The sequence below is a fragment of the Nomascus leucogenys genome, chromosome 2, assembly GCF_006542625.1.
Source record: "Nomascus leucogenys isolate Asia chromosome 2, Asia_NLE_v1, whole genome shotgun sequence".
Lineage (NCBI taxonomy): Eukaryota > Metazoa > Chordata > Mammalia > Primates > Hylobatidae > Nomascus > Nomascus leucogenys.
The window spans coordinates 150,655,872-150,670,206 of NC_044382.1; positions in this window are offsets into that span (position 1 = coordinate 150,655,872).

The window sequence follows — 14,335 nt, forward strand, 5'->3', positions numbered from 1 at the left end:
CTCACTGCGGCCTCAGCCTCCCGAGCTCAAGCAATCCTCCTGCCTCAGCCTCCTGGGTAGTTGGTTCTACAGGGGCATGCCACCACACGGCTAATGTTGTTGCTGTTTGAGTTTGGTTTTTTGGAAACAGGGTCCTGGCTGGGTGTGATAGCTCAGGCCTGTAATCCCAGCACTTTGGGAGGCTGAGGTGGTGGATCACCTGAGGTCAGGAGTTCGAGACCAGCCTGACCAACATGGTGAAACCCTGTCTTTACTAAAAAATACAAAAAAATTAGCCGGCTATGGTGGCAGACACCTATAATCCCAGCTACTCGGGAGGCTGAAGCAGGAGAATCGCTTGAACCCGGGAGGGAGAGGTTGCAGTGGGCCAAGATTGTGCCACTACACTCCAGCCTGGGCAACAGAGTGAGACTCCAAATCAAAAAAAGACGAAAGAAAAAGAAAGAAGGAAACAGGGTCCCACTTTGTAACCCAGGCTGGTCTTGAACTGGACTCAAGTGATCCTCCCACATCTACCTCCCAAAGGGTTGGGATTACAGGTGTGCACCACCATGCTGGCCTGTTTGTTAAGATTTTTGTCCTTGCCCCAAGGACACCAGCGTAATGGTTAAGATACCTTACCCTCACAACTCACTTTCTGCATTACTACTAAGCATCCCTTGGTTGTTGTGGAAATGAAGGTCCAGGGAACGGGTGGCCATTTGCTCAGAAGAACCTAAGGGAGGAACTTTCGGAGCCCTTACCTCCAGAAACTGCCTCGAAGGCTCTCTGACCCCATCTCCCCTCCCTGAGCCTACCCTTGAAAATCACGACAGCTGCAAGCGATCAGGCCTCCCACCGCAGCCCTGTGTGCCGGGCAGTGTCTCCACTCCAGACTGGACGAGGGGTGTTTCCTTCTGCTCTTCCACCTCCTTCCTGGCCTCCCTGCAGCCACGTGGACCCAGCCTCTGCTGCTGCCTTTTGTCTGGCGGCACCAGCCGGGCTAAGGGTCTAAGCAGATTTCGTGCAAATCCCCGTCAGAAAGCACAAATCCACCCGGTCAGCACAACCAGGCAAGGGCTCCCCCCGTACACACGACAAGGAAGGGGGACCTTTCTTCCGCTCAGGAAAGTCATGTGATGCATCGGGAAGGGGCAAACGGGTACAAGCCCCAGCACACACCCACAGTGGAGGCCACAGCCTCGGAGAGCCCCAGGCGGACTGTTTTCTTTGTTAGCACTTACAGTTCCCAAAGTCCTTCCAGTCCCCCTGCCAATCCCACCGTGGAGATGACAATTCCAGCCCCTCGTCAGCCCATAAGCTGGAAAACAGGAAAAGACAGTGGCTATTATTTTTGAGACTATCTTATTAATGACTCCGAGGGCTTTCCAATGGTGGCAGGCGGCCAAGCTCACGGAGGCAGGGTGAGTCCTGCGATGGTTGATATCCCTGTGTGAATCTTGGATGACGTGGTTAGAAGGAAGAGAAAAGACTCTCAGATTCAGCTACTTGCTGCTTTTGAGTCAGTATTTCTTTGAATGCTTAGAGGCCTCTTGTGGAGAAGAAGGATGCCTGATTTCACAGGTGTGAAAATGAACGCTCAGGAAAAACCAGCAACTTGCCCAAGGGCACACAGCAAGGTGGGGGCTGGGCCGGGCAGGGCAGGCAGGGACTCCAGCTGAGCCTCCTGGCTCTAAGCAGAGCAGACTGCTTGGCAGGGCACCCAGGAACAGATTAAGAGAATTTTCCAACAAAGTTCCGTTCTTTGAGCAAATGTGGATTTGTTATCCTAAAATATGTTAATAGCAGGCATGCGCGTTGCTCTATGTGCCAAGCACTATTCTAAGGCCTTTACCAGCAGTGACTCATGTCATCATCTCCACAATTCGATAAAGCAAGCTCAGGTATTATGCAAATATTACATACGGGGAAATCAAGGCACAGAAAGGTGGACTGACTTGCTCGAAATCACGCAGGAGGGGAGGAGCTGGGGGCTCACACCTGGATCTAACTCCAGAATTGATGTCCTCAGCCACTGCCCTAGATCACGGAAAACAGAAAGGAGACACAAAGAAAAGAGAAGTGGGTGGGGCTAATGCCCAAGGTCAAACTCACTGAATCACATGACAGAGCAAAAATCCTGAAGGCCTGTGCATGGGGCAGTTCGTTGTAAAGTGCTCCCCATCAGCCAGAGGCAGCAGAGCATGGGGACAAAGAGCTGGGGCCAAGGAGCCACGCTCTGCACATCCACTGGCTGTGTGACCGGGGCCAGCTATCTAACTAGCCTCACTCTCCCCATCTGTAAGATGTGGGTGGCGACACCTGCTTCAGACTTCGGGCACCTAACGAACAAGAGCTCCCAGAACAGTGCCCGCTCTTCCTAAGGCCGCAACAGAGCATCTCTCATAGGCCTGTCTTTCTGCCCAGTTCCATACACCTGCCAGACCACCCCCACCTGACCCTTCTCTAAAAGCTGGACTGAATTTGCAGGGATGCTGCACTGCCTGCAAAAGCTGCCAAGCTCACTTAGCGCCATCCATATATGGGCCACAGGAGGCTTGTGATTTCTGCCTATGGCTTTTGTAAAGGTCATAAAGGGGTCACAACTGTTTCTGCGGGTTACTTCTCTCACTTGGACACCCAAACCCTCGATGTTCGTGCCTTCAAAGACGGAACTACTGTTTCAGCTCCTCCTTTGCTGAAACCATGAGTGTGAAGATTTAGGAGCTAGAGATAGAAGGTGCCTATGGAGAGCATGTCTCATTTCTTCATTTTCTGTTTTTCTTTTTTTTTTTTTTTCTTGAGACAGAGTCTCACTCTGTCACCCAGGCTGGAGTGCAGTGGCCTGATCTCAGCTCACTGCAACCTCCACCTCCCGGGTTCAAGCGATTCTCCTGCCTCAGCCTCCCGAGTAGCTGGGATTACAGGCATGCACCACCACACCTGGCTAATTTTTGTAGTTTTAGTAGAGATGGGGTTTTGCCATGTTGGCTACTCCTAAGCTCAAGGGATTCCCGCACCTTGGCCTCCCAAAGTGCTGGGATTACAGGCATGACAGCCACCACACCTGGCTGTCATTTCTTTATTTTCTCGTTCACTCATTCAACAAATGTTTCTGGAGCACCTACTCCTTCCTGGGCACTAGGCTAAGCACTGCCAAAGTGTGGTGATGGACACGGTTTCTGCCACTCTAAAGGGAAGGTACCATCAAACCCCATATTATGCACATAATCCCTTAGTCACAAGTGCTGAGGAGAAAAACACCACAGGGCCCACACGGTATATAACAGCTGGACGGCAACCACTCACAGAGAAGAGGGGCTTCCTGAGGAGGCGAAAGACCAGCTGAGACCTGGGAGACGGAGAGGAGAAGATGGATGAGGGGAGAGAATGGACATCAGCCCAGGCTATAGGGAGGCCTGGGGAAGGAGAAAGAGGCATGTGGAGAGTCTGAAGGAAGCAGGTGTTCATCGGAGAAGAGCAAGCCAGCACAGATGTGGGCAAGACCATCTCAGGAGAAGCCTGTGGGACCGTGTTCTCAGAGCAATGCGAGGTGCTCACAGGTTTCAGCAGTAAGTGTCATGCTAAGATATGCATTGTAGTAAGGTCACTTTGGCTGCTGTATGGGAATAGATGGAAGAGTGGAACCCAGTGAGGAGGTATAGGATGGCAGGGGCTTGGACTAGAGGGCTGGAAGTGGAAGGGAGCTGGACTCGGTGCCATCAAGATGCCTCCTGGTTTTCTGGAATGTGCATCTGGGAATGTAGTGGAGTCCTTCATTGAGACAGTGACAGGAACGGGTTGTTGTTTTGCAGCTCCCTGTCTACTCGGTTGTTTCTCCACCAGAGTCATCAGATGCAGCCAAAGCTGCATCAAGTAGCATCTTCAAAGCCTCTGCACTGTATATAAACCATCAAAATGTGGAGACAGTTGCTATGCTTGAGCAGAGCGCTGGTGATTAGGGACTGATCCACCACTACATTACCGAGGGCCTGGAGGTGTTGTTATTTGGAAAGCAGAACTCCAGCTTGAACTCTTGACACTTTTAACAGAACCACTGTGTCTTTAGCTCTTGGCATCTGAGTTTCTTTTCCCAAAACTTCTTTCCTGATCAGCAGGGTTATTACAAGTGGCGGTGACATGCAGTACCTTTATGATGTTTGCCATAAGCCTGTGGGAAAGGTGCTATTATTTGCTCTACTTTGCAGTGACAGAAACCAAGGCTCAGAGATGATAATGTCTGGCCCAAGACCATGTGTCTAGTAAACAGCAGATCTGGGATTCCAGGACATGCCAACTACTTCCTGTGTGCCCTTCCCCACCCATTCTTGATCTTTCTCTTCTCTGCTCTCCAGCCTAGAAAGCTGATCTCTAGGATCTCATCCCTTGGGCGCCCTTGGATTTGGCCAGTGGGAGGCACTAGCAGGAGCTCAGAGGCTGGCAGGAGACAGAGGCCAGGGCACCCGTCACCCTCCCCTCAGCGCCACTCACACTGGATTTGCTTTCGGCAGTGGCTCCATTCTTCTGCTATGGTCTTGGCTCCTGTCTGTAAACCTCGTTCCATGCTGCGTCGCTGGCTCGCAAACTCCAGAGAGACCATTCTCTCCTCTCACCCCTGCTGCAGCTAGCTAGGTACTCTGGCATCCTGTTTTTGTCCCTCTGACCTGCCCATCCCCTCTGAAGAGACTCTTCATTCCTCTGGGTGTGTAACCCCTCCCTAATGGCATATGCCCATCGGACGGTCATCAGCCACTGAGAAACCTTGAGTTACACAAGAGAAAGAGTATGGGCTTTGGAGCCAGACAGTCCTGGGTTTCCTCAATGAGCCTCAGTTTCCTCATCTATGCAATGAGCATAGTAAGAGTTGCCTACCTTCTTGTCTTTCCAAGTGTGGTCACAGACCAGGAGCATTAGCATCACCCTCCAGCTTGACAGAAATGCAGGTAGGGCTGAGTGGCATGGCTCACACTTGTAGTCCCAGCACTTAGGGAGGCTGAGGCAGGACAACTGCTTGAGCCCAGGAGTTTGAGACCAGCCTGGACAACATAATGAGGCCCTGTCTCTATAAAACATTTAAAAATTAGCCAGGTGGGGAGAAAAAAAGAGGGATATCCAGACTCTCAGCCCCCAACCTGGGACCTGCTAAATCAGTCTACATTTTAATGAAATCTCTAAGGAATTCATGTGTACATTAATTTTTGAAAAGGCCAACCCCACCTGAAAAGAGTTCCTGTTTGGATTGAGTCAAATTTAAAGTTCCTGGTACATTTTGATTTTGATAAAGGTTAATTTTCTCTCCCCACCCTTCCTTTCTGCCCCCACCATAATGTAGAAACTATTTTTTTTGAGATAGGGTCTTACTCTGTCACCCAGGCTGGAGTACAGTGGCACAATCATAGCTCACCATAGCCTCAACCTCCTGGGCTCAAGCGATCCTCCCACTTCAGCCTCCTGAGTAGTTGGGACCACAGGCGTGTGCCACCACACCCAGCTAATTTTCCTATTTCCTGTAGAGACAGGATCTCGCTATGTTGCCCAGGCTGGACTTTAACTCCTGGTATCAAGCCATCCTCCCACTTCAGCCTCCCAAAGTGCTGGGATTACAGGTGTGAGCCACACCCAGCTGGAAGGTAGAAACTTTACCCTCCTCCTGATAAACGCTGAGGAGCCGGTAGTTGCCCGAGTGCCTGCACTTGACATGCATGATTGCATTTCATCTCACAGTGCCTCTCAAAGTAGAAATGATGGGCACCATGCGACAGACGAGGAAAGAGATGCTCAGAGATCTTGCCCAAGATCTCTGTGGCCAATACACAAGTCAGATGCATGGCTTGTCCAAGTTCACTGTGGTGGAGGCAGGTCTGGAAACCAAGTCTGTCTGACAGCACAGCCCTTGTTCTCACCAGTACGTTCTGCTCCCTTTGTCATGAAGCCTGCTGCGGTTTGGGATGGGAGTTGGTTCACTGCGTTTCTAAGCATCATGCTTGCTCATGCGCTCATTCATTTGCTCATCCATTCACTCCTTCCAAAGGCTGGGAGATGCGGCATCCCTCCCAGGTGAACAAGTCCCCCGTGCCACCCGCACCCCCACCCCCAGGTCAGTCTTGACACTCCAGACGAACGCACCCTCCAAGCCGACAAGCCAGAACCTGAACAAAGGAACCCAAAAATGTTACCAACTTGCAAGCCGACTGCAACTTGGAAATGTATTGCAGCGTGACATTTCTTGAAAATGACTGCGATCTTGGCTGCTGGGTTTGCATTTTTGGCAAAATGTCCCTTTAGTCCCCTCCGCTTGCTGAAATCACTCCATTCTGAGTCTCTCATTCACAAGCTTAGCCAAGGCACTCACTGGGAGGGTGAATGTTAACACAAGCAGTGACCTTTCCAGAAAAGAATGACCATTCGCCTCTGCATTCCCGAGAGGAATTCCCCAGGAGCAGCTGAAGAACTTGGTACCATTTCTAAAAGCACATTTTTGGCTGCTTAACATCTCATGTCCATATTTGGGAGTTCTTGTGTCTTGTTGCATTCATATGCGGTTCCCTTTCAGGGTGAGGCCTCGGCTCCAGGCTCTCTGGGTTGTTTCCTGCCTGCAGCCCAGTAGGAAGAGAGTTAGTGGTGGCTTCTGACAATCTCCATAGGAGGGATGTTAGAGCCAAGGCCAGGGCGGGAAGGAAGCTGCCAGCTAAGCAGCTACTGGAAACTCCCGCTGAGGACGCGGCACCAGGAACACAACCTTATGACTATCAGAACATCATAGCTGCACATTCATTTGGCAAAATTTAGAAGCGTGTTTACTTTTTTCCTTATGAAAGTAACATAACCACCTTCCAGAAAAGAGAAGCAAGAAACCTCACACAGATTATGCTGGGAGTCCCGAAGACCACCCTCACATTCACAGATTTGCTGAAAGAATTCATACGGGCTTCAGCATATTCAGGTAGCTGTATTTATGGCTAAGATTTATTTACAACAGTGCAGTAAAAATACACAATCAGCTCAAAAGGCGAAACCATAGAGGTGGAGTCTGCAGGAGGCCATATGAGGCTCTCTCATGCCCTCCCCTCCCCAAAAAGGGTTGCACAGAGCACATTCCGTCCCCGTTAACAAAAATGCAGCTGTGTGTCTGCAAGGCTTCTGTCCAAGGAAGCCCATCAGAGACTCAGCACCCCAGAGTTTTTCTAAGGGCTGGTCACTTGGCACCTTCTCCTTAGCAGGTACCAAATTCCAAACTCCCAGAAGGGAAGCACGTGTTTAGCATGAACCACACTGTTTGTGGTCTAGGTACAGTGAACCACTTTTATCATTTAGGAAACAGCTCAAGTGCCAAGTTCCCAGACACCAGCCAAGGGTCAACCTAGCAAGCAGGTCTTCCGAAAGATAGCAGTCTCAAGCCTGCCATACTAACTTCTGTCTGCATAACCTCATATATACAGCTGGAATACGGCCACCCCTAGCACTTCTGTGGATTGCCCTCCTTTCTTTCCTTTTTTTAACCTGTGACTATTTATACATCTTAATTATAATCTTGTCATACGAAGTGAAGCAACACAGAATTATACAACTTTATATTCTTTTTTTCACTTGATATCATAATTTTTTTTTTTGAGACAGAGTCTCACTCTGTTGCCCAGGCTGTAGTGCAGTGGTGTAATCTTGGCTGACTGCAACCTCTGCCTCCCAGGTTGCAGGCAAGTGATCAAGTGATCCTCCTGCCTCCACCTCCCAAGTAGCTGGGACTACAGGTGCGTGCCACCACGCCTGGCTAATTTTTTTTATTTTTAGTAGAGACATGGTTTCGCCATGTTGGCCAGGCTGGTCTCCAACTGACCTCAAGTGAACTGCCCACCTCAGCCTCCCAAAGTGCTGGGATTACAGATGTAAGCCACCGCACCCAGCCTCATAACATAACTTTTAGTGGCTGAAATCATGCACGCATCCCACCAGTATTTACTAAATGAGTGATGTTCCCTTCAGTAGATGTTCTGTGATTTATTGCAGTGCATGGTTTTTTCTTTGGTGGTCACTCTTTATGCACCTACTGTGCAAGCCTGAAAAACTAGGTGAGCTCTGGCCACTAAAGAGCCGGGGCAAACAGCATTATTTCAGGTATGATTAACAAACAAGCCTGACGTGAGCCCCAGCCAGGACTCTAGAATGGATTATTAAACGGAGGACCTGGAAAGCGGGAAACACTTGGAAAAGAAATCATTCGTGTTCATGACGAACTCACATGAATTAATAATAATATTAGTAATTTGCATCACTACATGCCAGGCAACTTTATGGAATGATTTCCAGATCATTAAAGATCAAATTATCTCCCTATGCCTCATAGCCATCTTGGGGGATAAAGAAATATTATTATTCTCATTTTCCAGCTGAGGAAAAGGGAGGCTCAGACAGGTTACGTGACTTTCCCAAGGCTACAGAGCCCATAAGTGGAGATGCTGTGACTCAGATCTAGACCCGTTCACAACCTAAGCCTGATCTCCATGACACTAACAGCACCATGCCAACCTATTTCCAATAGGCTACAAAAGGCTGTCAACCAGGAAAAGGCAACAGACACAGTGAACCCGGATGTCAGAGATGGCTGGCAACGTCTCTCATTATTTCCTTGACATTTAATCCAGTTAGGTGGGTTCCAAATTGTTGCAAGATGGCCCTGAATGGGAACCTACTGATTCACGGGCAGAACTGATGGCCACCCAAGGGGGTGACATGTCACAGGGCTGTGGGCTCAGCATGTCCTGGCCAACAGTCTAATGAGCGATCTAGAAAGAGGCAGAGAGGCAGGCTATTTCTGACACCCCCATGCCCCATCAGCCCTCAGCATGGTGCCTAGATGCAATGTGTTCCTGACCTGAGCAGACACAGCCAGCTAAGACAGCCCCCTGTATGGTCACCGCCGACGGATCGCCTTCCACTCGGAGCCCCAGCAACTCGGCTGCTGCACACAGATGGGTTTTATCCAATCCAAAATCATCTTCTTCTTTCTCCTTCTCCCCTCCTCCCCCCTCCCCCTCCTCCTTTTCCCCCCATTCCTCCTCCTCCTCTCCACGTTCCTCCTCCTTCTCCCACTCCTCCCCTCCCCCTCCTATTCCTTCTCCCCCTACTCCTCTTCCTTCTCCCGCTCCTCCTCCCTCCCTTTCTTCCTCCTTCTCCCCCAACTCCTCCTCCTCCCACTCCTCCCCCTCCCCTTCCCCTCCCCCTTCTCCTCCCACTCCTCCCCCTCCCCCCTTTCTCCTCCTCTTCCTCCTTCTCCTTCTTTTTCTCCTTCTTCTTCTTCTTTTTAACCTAAGAGTTTATAAAGAATTAGAAGGTGGTATTTGAAGCCACCATGGAGAATGAGTACAGTATTCAGTTAATTCCAGTTAATTAAACTTAATATAGCCAAAGCTGCAAGTGTTTGGATACATTACCAAGAAATGTCAGGGTCCTGCCTGGCCCCTCTCACTGCATTGCTGATGCATTTGGTGAAGAGAAAGGTCTCTGTCTCTTTGTCCTCATCTGATCTGGACTCCTCATCATCATCCTGCCTGTGTTAGTGCCTTTTGGATTCTTGGACTGTACCATCTGCCCTACGAACAGCCCTCCCTGGGCCTCGGGCCCTGTCTGCTCTTGGGCCAGCAGCATGGAGTTTAAAGGCGTTTGCTCCCATCCCCCCAAAGGCTCTCTGTTGACCACCTGCCCCAGGAATGCCTTTTCTTTCATGTTGTTTAGTCATCCCGAACTTTCTCTGTCCTCTGAAGTTTTACTGCCTATAGCTGCCCCTTTGATGTAATTCTAGGCAAGATTTCTAAATGCTGATACAGGAGTTAAGAAGAAATCAGGCAGATAGTAATGGTATGGGAGTCCTCAGTAAGGCTTTTCTTTTAAACGAAAAGCAGCCCCAAATTATTTTCTTTTCTAACAAAGAGCAGCCTGTAAAATCGAGCTACAGACATAGATACTGGCAGTTGTGCCAATCATGTTAAAGATGGAGGCTCCATCTTCCTTTGTCTTTGTCAGCCACCTGTGCAAAGGAGCAGGCAAGATGGCACAATCAACTGGGAAGCTCATTTGCATAACAAGATTAGGGTGGGGCAACCAGCCTTCCCTGTACACTACGTAAACGTCATACATGATCGAACCAATCTGTAAGCCCTACGTAAATCAGACACCCCCTTCTCCAGCCTGCCTATAAAATCCGATGCGGTCCACCACCTCCCCCTTTTTTTCGGACTTTCACTCTCTCAAGGAGCTGCTCTCCTCTCTCCTTTCTTCTATTAAACTTTCCACTCCTTAACTCACCCACATATGTCCGTGTCCTGAACTCTTTCTCTGCAGGAGACAAAGAACCCCAGGGTATATACCCCAGACTACATAGCCATTTCAATGCCTTTCCTTCACATGGGAAGGCCACTTTTCCAAACAGGTCAGTCTTGCTCAACGTTCTTTTGGTTGCAGGCGACATAAACCCACGGCGGCCTCCATGGGCATGCAATCTACCAGCCGCACAGGCTCGTGCTCAGAATAGCTTCATGCTTTGTTTCGGGTTCTGCTGCTGCCATATTGAAATTCTTAACACATTTTGAACAAAAGCCCCACCATTTCTTTTTGCATTAAGCCTCCAAGGGGAGATTTACAAGAAGGACAAGAGGTGTCTCTGAGAACCCAAAGGCGACAGCTGGAAGCAGGGCCTGGAAAACCAGAGTCCAGGAGGCCGGCACTCGCTCACTCTCTCTCTCTCCCTCTGTCTCTACTTGTGCTTCATTTCTCTCTTATCCTGGTTTTTTTTTTTTTTTTTTTTTTTAGATGATGTCTTGCTTTGTCGTCCAGGCTGGAATGCAGTGGCGTGATCTCGGCTCACTGCAACCTCCGCCTCCCAGGTTCAAGTGATTCTCCTGCCTCAGCCTCCCGAGTAGCTGGGATTACAGGCTCACGCCACCACGCTCGATTAATTTTTGTATTTTTAGTAGAGATGGGGTTTCACCATGTTGGCCAGGCTGATCTCGAACTCCTGACCTCAGGTAATCCGCCCACCTCGGCCTCCCAAAGTGCTGAGATTACAGGTGTGAGCCACTGTGCCTGGCCCATTTCTGTCTTACTCTCTCTCTCAGGGAAGATAACATGGCTGCTGGCCCCACCCAATACTCCATCTCCTTTGTCCCAGATATCAGACCCAATGGCAATTTCATGAGACAGAGACTCTGATTAGCCCACCTTGGGTCAGGTGTCCAGCCCTGGTCCAATCAGCTCCACCCCATGGGGCAGGGTCCCATAGTGCCAACGTGGCGGGCACATATGGAAGCAGGAAACAGTCAGCAGTTTGTGAAAAACAGATTCGCCTTGAAGTTTCCAGGAAACACATTCAGCCACACCCCACCCCACCCACTGCAGCAGCCCTGAACTCACTGCCCAGCCATCTCATGCTGACTATCCTATGGGCGCCCCTTCTAGAAATGCCCTCAAAATGTATTTGGTGGTTGATTAATTGACCATTGGCCTCAAGCCCATTTCTAGCTGAGCTATTGACTTTTGTGCTGGGGATATAGAGAAAATCCTATCCTCTATTGTCATTTTCTTTCTCCTGTTTAAAAACAAAGCAAAGCAAACAAACAAAACTCCTTCACAAGGAGGCTGGGAGGGCGCACAATATAGACAGCTGTGAAAAAGGCTGGTGTGGGGAGAAGCTTCTCTCTCTCTCTCTCTCCATGCACACAATGTATATTATCTAAGACTCTGTCAGCAAGCTGTATATCTTTGACCCTTCAAAGTCTGGTTCTTTGTAACTCATTGCAAATAATTCTCTTGGGGGCACTCAGTTCTGTGAGGGACAGATAGCCGCCTCTCCCAAGGAAGCGGATTCGACTCTGGGAGATAAATCTTCTTCGCTTCCTTCCTCTCTGAGACGATTGTGAAGAAAGTGCTCCCACAGTCCTGGCAGGAACAAAGGCCCTGTGTCCAGAGAGGCTCCCCCACCCGACCTCTCATGCATTATGAATGGGGCCTCAAGATCATTTCACAAGCTTTCCACGCTCCGAAATGGCCACTCCCCAGCCTGAGGCTGCCCAGCTGCCGGAGACCCCTTGGCCCCTTCAGGGCTGTGTCCCCCATGGCTCCTTCATGCCAGCCCCAGGGGACTGACAACCTCTCAGCCATAAATATCAGCCAGGCCTTCTGCCGATGCCACCGGGGGATGCGGAGGGTAATCGGGACATGCTCTGTTGTCCCATCAGTAAAACTATTAGGAATTGCAAAGAATTAAATCCCAAGCACAGGCCCTTCTGAGTGCAGGGACCTTGGCTGCTGCCCTGGGAGATAATTACGCACGAGGCTAGCCCCGACTGTAGGTATAATTTCAACTTATCCATCACCCTGATTCTTTGACTCAGGAAAGTTATTCATTAAATAAACATTTTTCTAAGAATTTCAGAGCATCCACTAAAGCAGACCATAGATCTGCACCGTAACCCAGCATTTTCACTCTGTACACACCCAACAGGGGGATGTGTATGGATAAGGACTTGAACTAGAATGTTCTTTGCAACACTGTTCACAATAGCCCCACATTGGAAACCACTCAAATGCCGATCCATAGTAGAATGGCTAAATAAATGCTGTCTGTCCAAGTGATGGAAAACCACACAGAAAGAAGAACGGCTTCAAACCACACACAATATGGCCGACTCTCAAACAATACGGAATGAAAGAAGCCAGACAACAGCGTACACAGCATATGGTTCTGTGCTGTTGGAAGTTAGAGTCACACTTACTGTTGAGGGTGACTCAATAGGGGGCATGAAGTAGGGCTTGGGGGCTGACGCTAGTGTGTTACTGCTCTGAATGCTGTTGCATGGTTGTGCTCAGTGTGTGAGTGTTCTTGGAGCTGTACACTTCAGACGTGTGCACTTCTCTATATGTACTATATCTCAATAAAAAGTAAAAGTTGCTTCCCAGAATGGGGGCTTAAAAAATAAAAATAAGGCCAGGCGTGGTGACTCATGTCTGTAATCCCAGCACTTTGGGAGGCCAAGGCAGGCGGATCACCTGAGGTCAGGAGTTCAAGACCAGCATGGCTAACATGATGAAACCCCGTCTCTACTAAAAATACAAAAATTAGCCGGGTGTGCTGGCACACGCCTGTAATCCCAGCTACTCACGAGGCTGAGGCAGGAAAATCTCTTGAACCCAGGAGGTGGAGATTGCAGTGAGCCGAGATCACGCCACTACACTCCAACCTAGCCAACAAAGCTAGACTCCATCGCAAAAAAATAAATAAATAATAAATAAATAAATAATACAAATCAAAAAGTAAAAGTAAAAAAAAAAAATAAACCTTTCTAGAGGGCTCACTGTGAGAAGCCTCAGGGAGGCTAAGGAGCTGACTCTGCCACTCCTCAGTGCAACTCTCCGTCCGAGTCCTCCGTTTCCTTTGACTGCAGCTCCCTGACAGTAGATGTGATTTTGCGACACTCAGAATACCTCCTGGAGTACAGAGGTACGACAGTGAACCAGCAGGCTCAATGCCGTGACGTACAGTGCCTGGATGTCCTCTTGAATCTATTGATGGTTTCTGTTTAGGTTCTGTTGACATTGGATGAGCACCCAATGTGCCAGGTCCTGGGGACACAAGGATGAGGAAGTCCCTGCCCTCAAAGAGCTCGGGATCTGCAGAGATAGGAACCCTCAATTAGACTCCAGTGTGTTAAATCCCGCCCCCAGGGAGAGTCGGGAGGATGAGGGAGGCTGGGAAGGTTCTACAGGCCCAGGGAGAGAGGCCAGTGGAGAATGAGGGGTGAGGGGAACTCCCAGTGGCTCAGGACCCACGAGGCCTCAATGTCTGATGGGCATCAAGAGGCTGAACTTGCTGGCATCAGGGGTCCTGCCAACACTCCTCAGAATCTCTGATTTACAGTATCAGGGTAGTCACATGAGAACGAAGCTCAGCTACAAGTGCACACTACAGCATTGTTTAAAACAGTGACAAAATGGAAAGCAAGCTACGTTTCCAAAGATGAAAAATTAACCCAAAGAGTGACAGAGGGGCCAAATGAGGGGACTCTGGTAGAACCTGGAAGTGATGCTGGGGAAGACCGTTCCATGATTCTCAAGGCCCATGGATGAGCTGGGATTTGACCCTCTGTGCAAGCCCCCAGGTGAGCCTGCTGCAGTGCCATGGCTGCTGGCAGAAGACACGAGCCTCCTGGGTCAGAGACAAGTGACTTCATTACTTGCAGCACAGCAAGGAGCATGAGCTTTATGTTCGCGTCAGTTTCCCTTGTCCCCAAGTCCCACAGGGGCCATGCAAAGGGGCCCGCAGGGGGTGGGTGTTGTGCACATAGCACGTTTCTCACAGCTGAGGAGC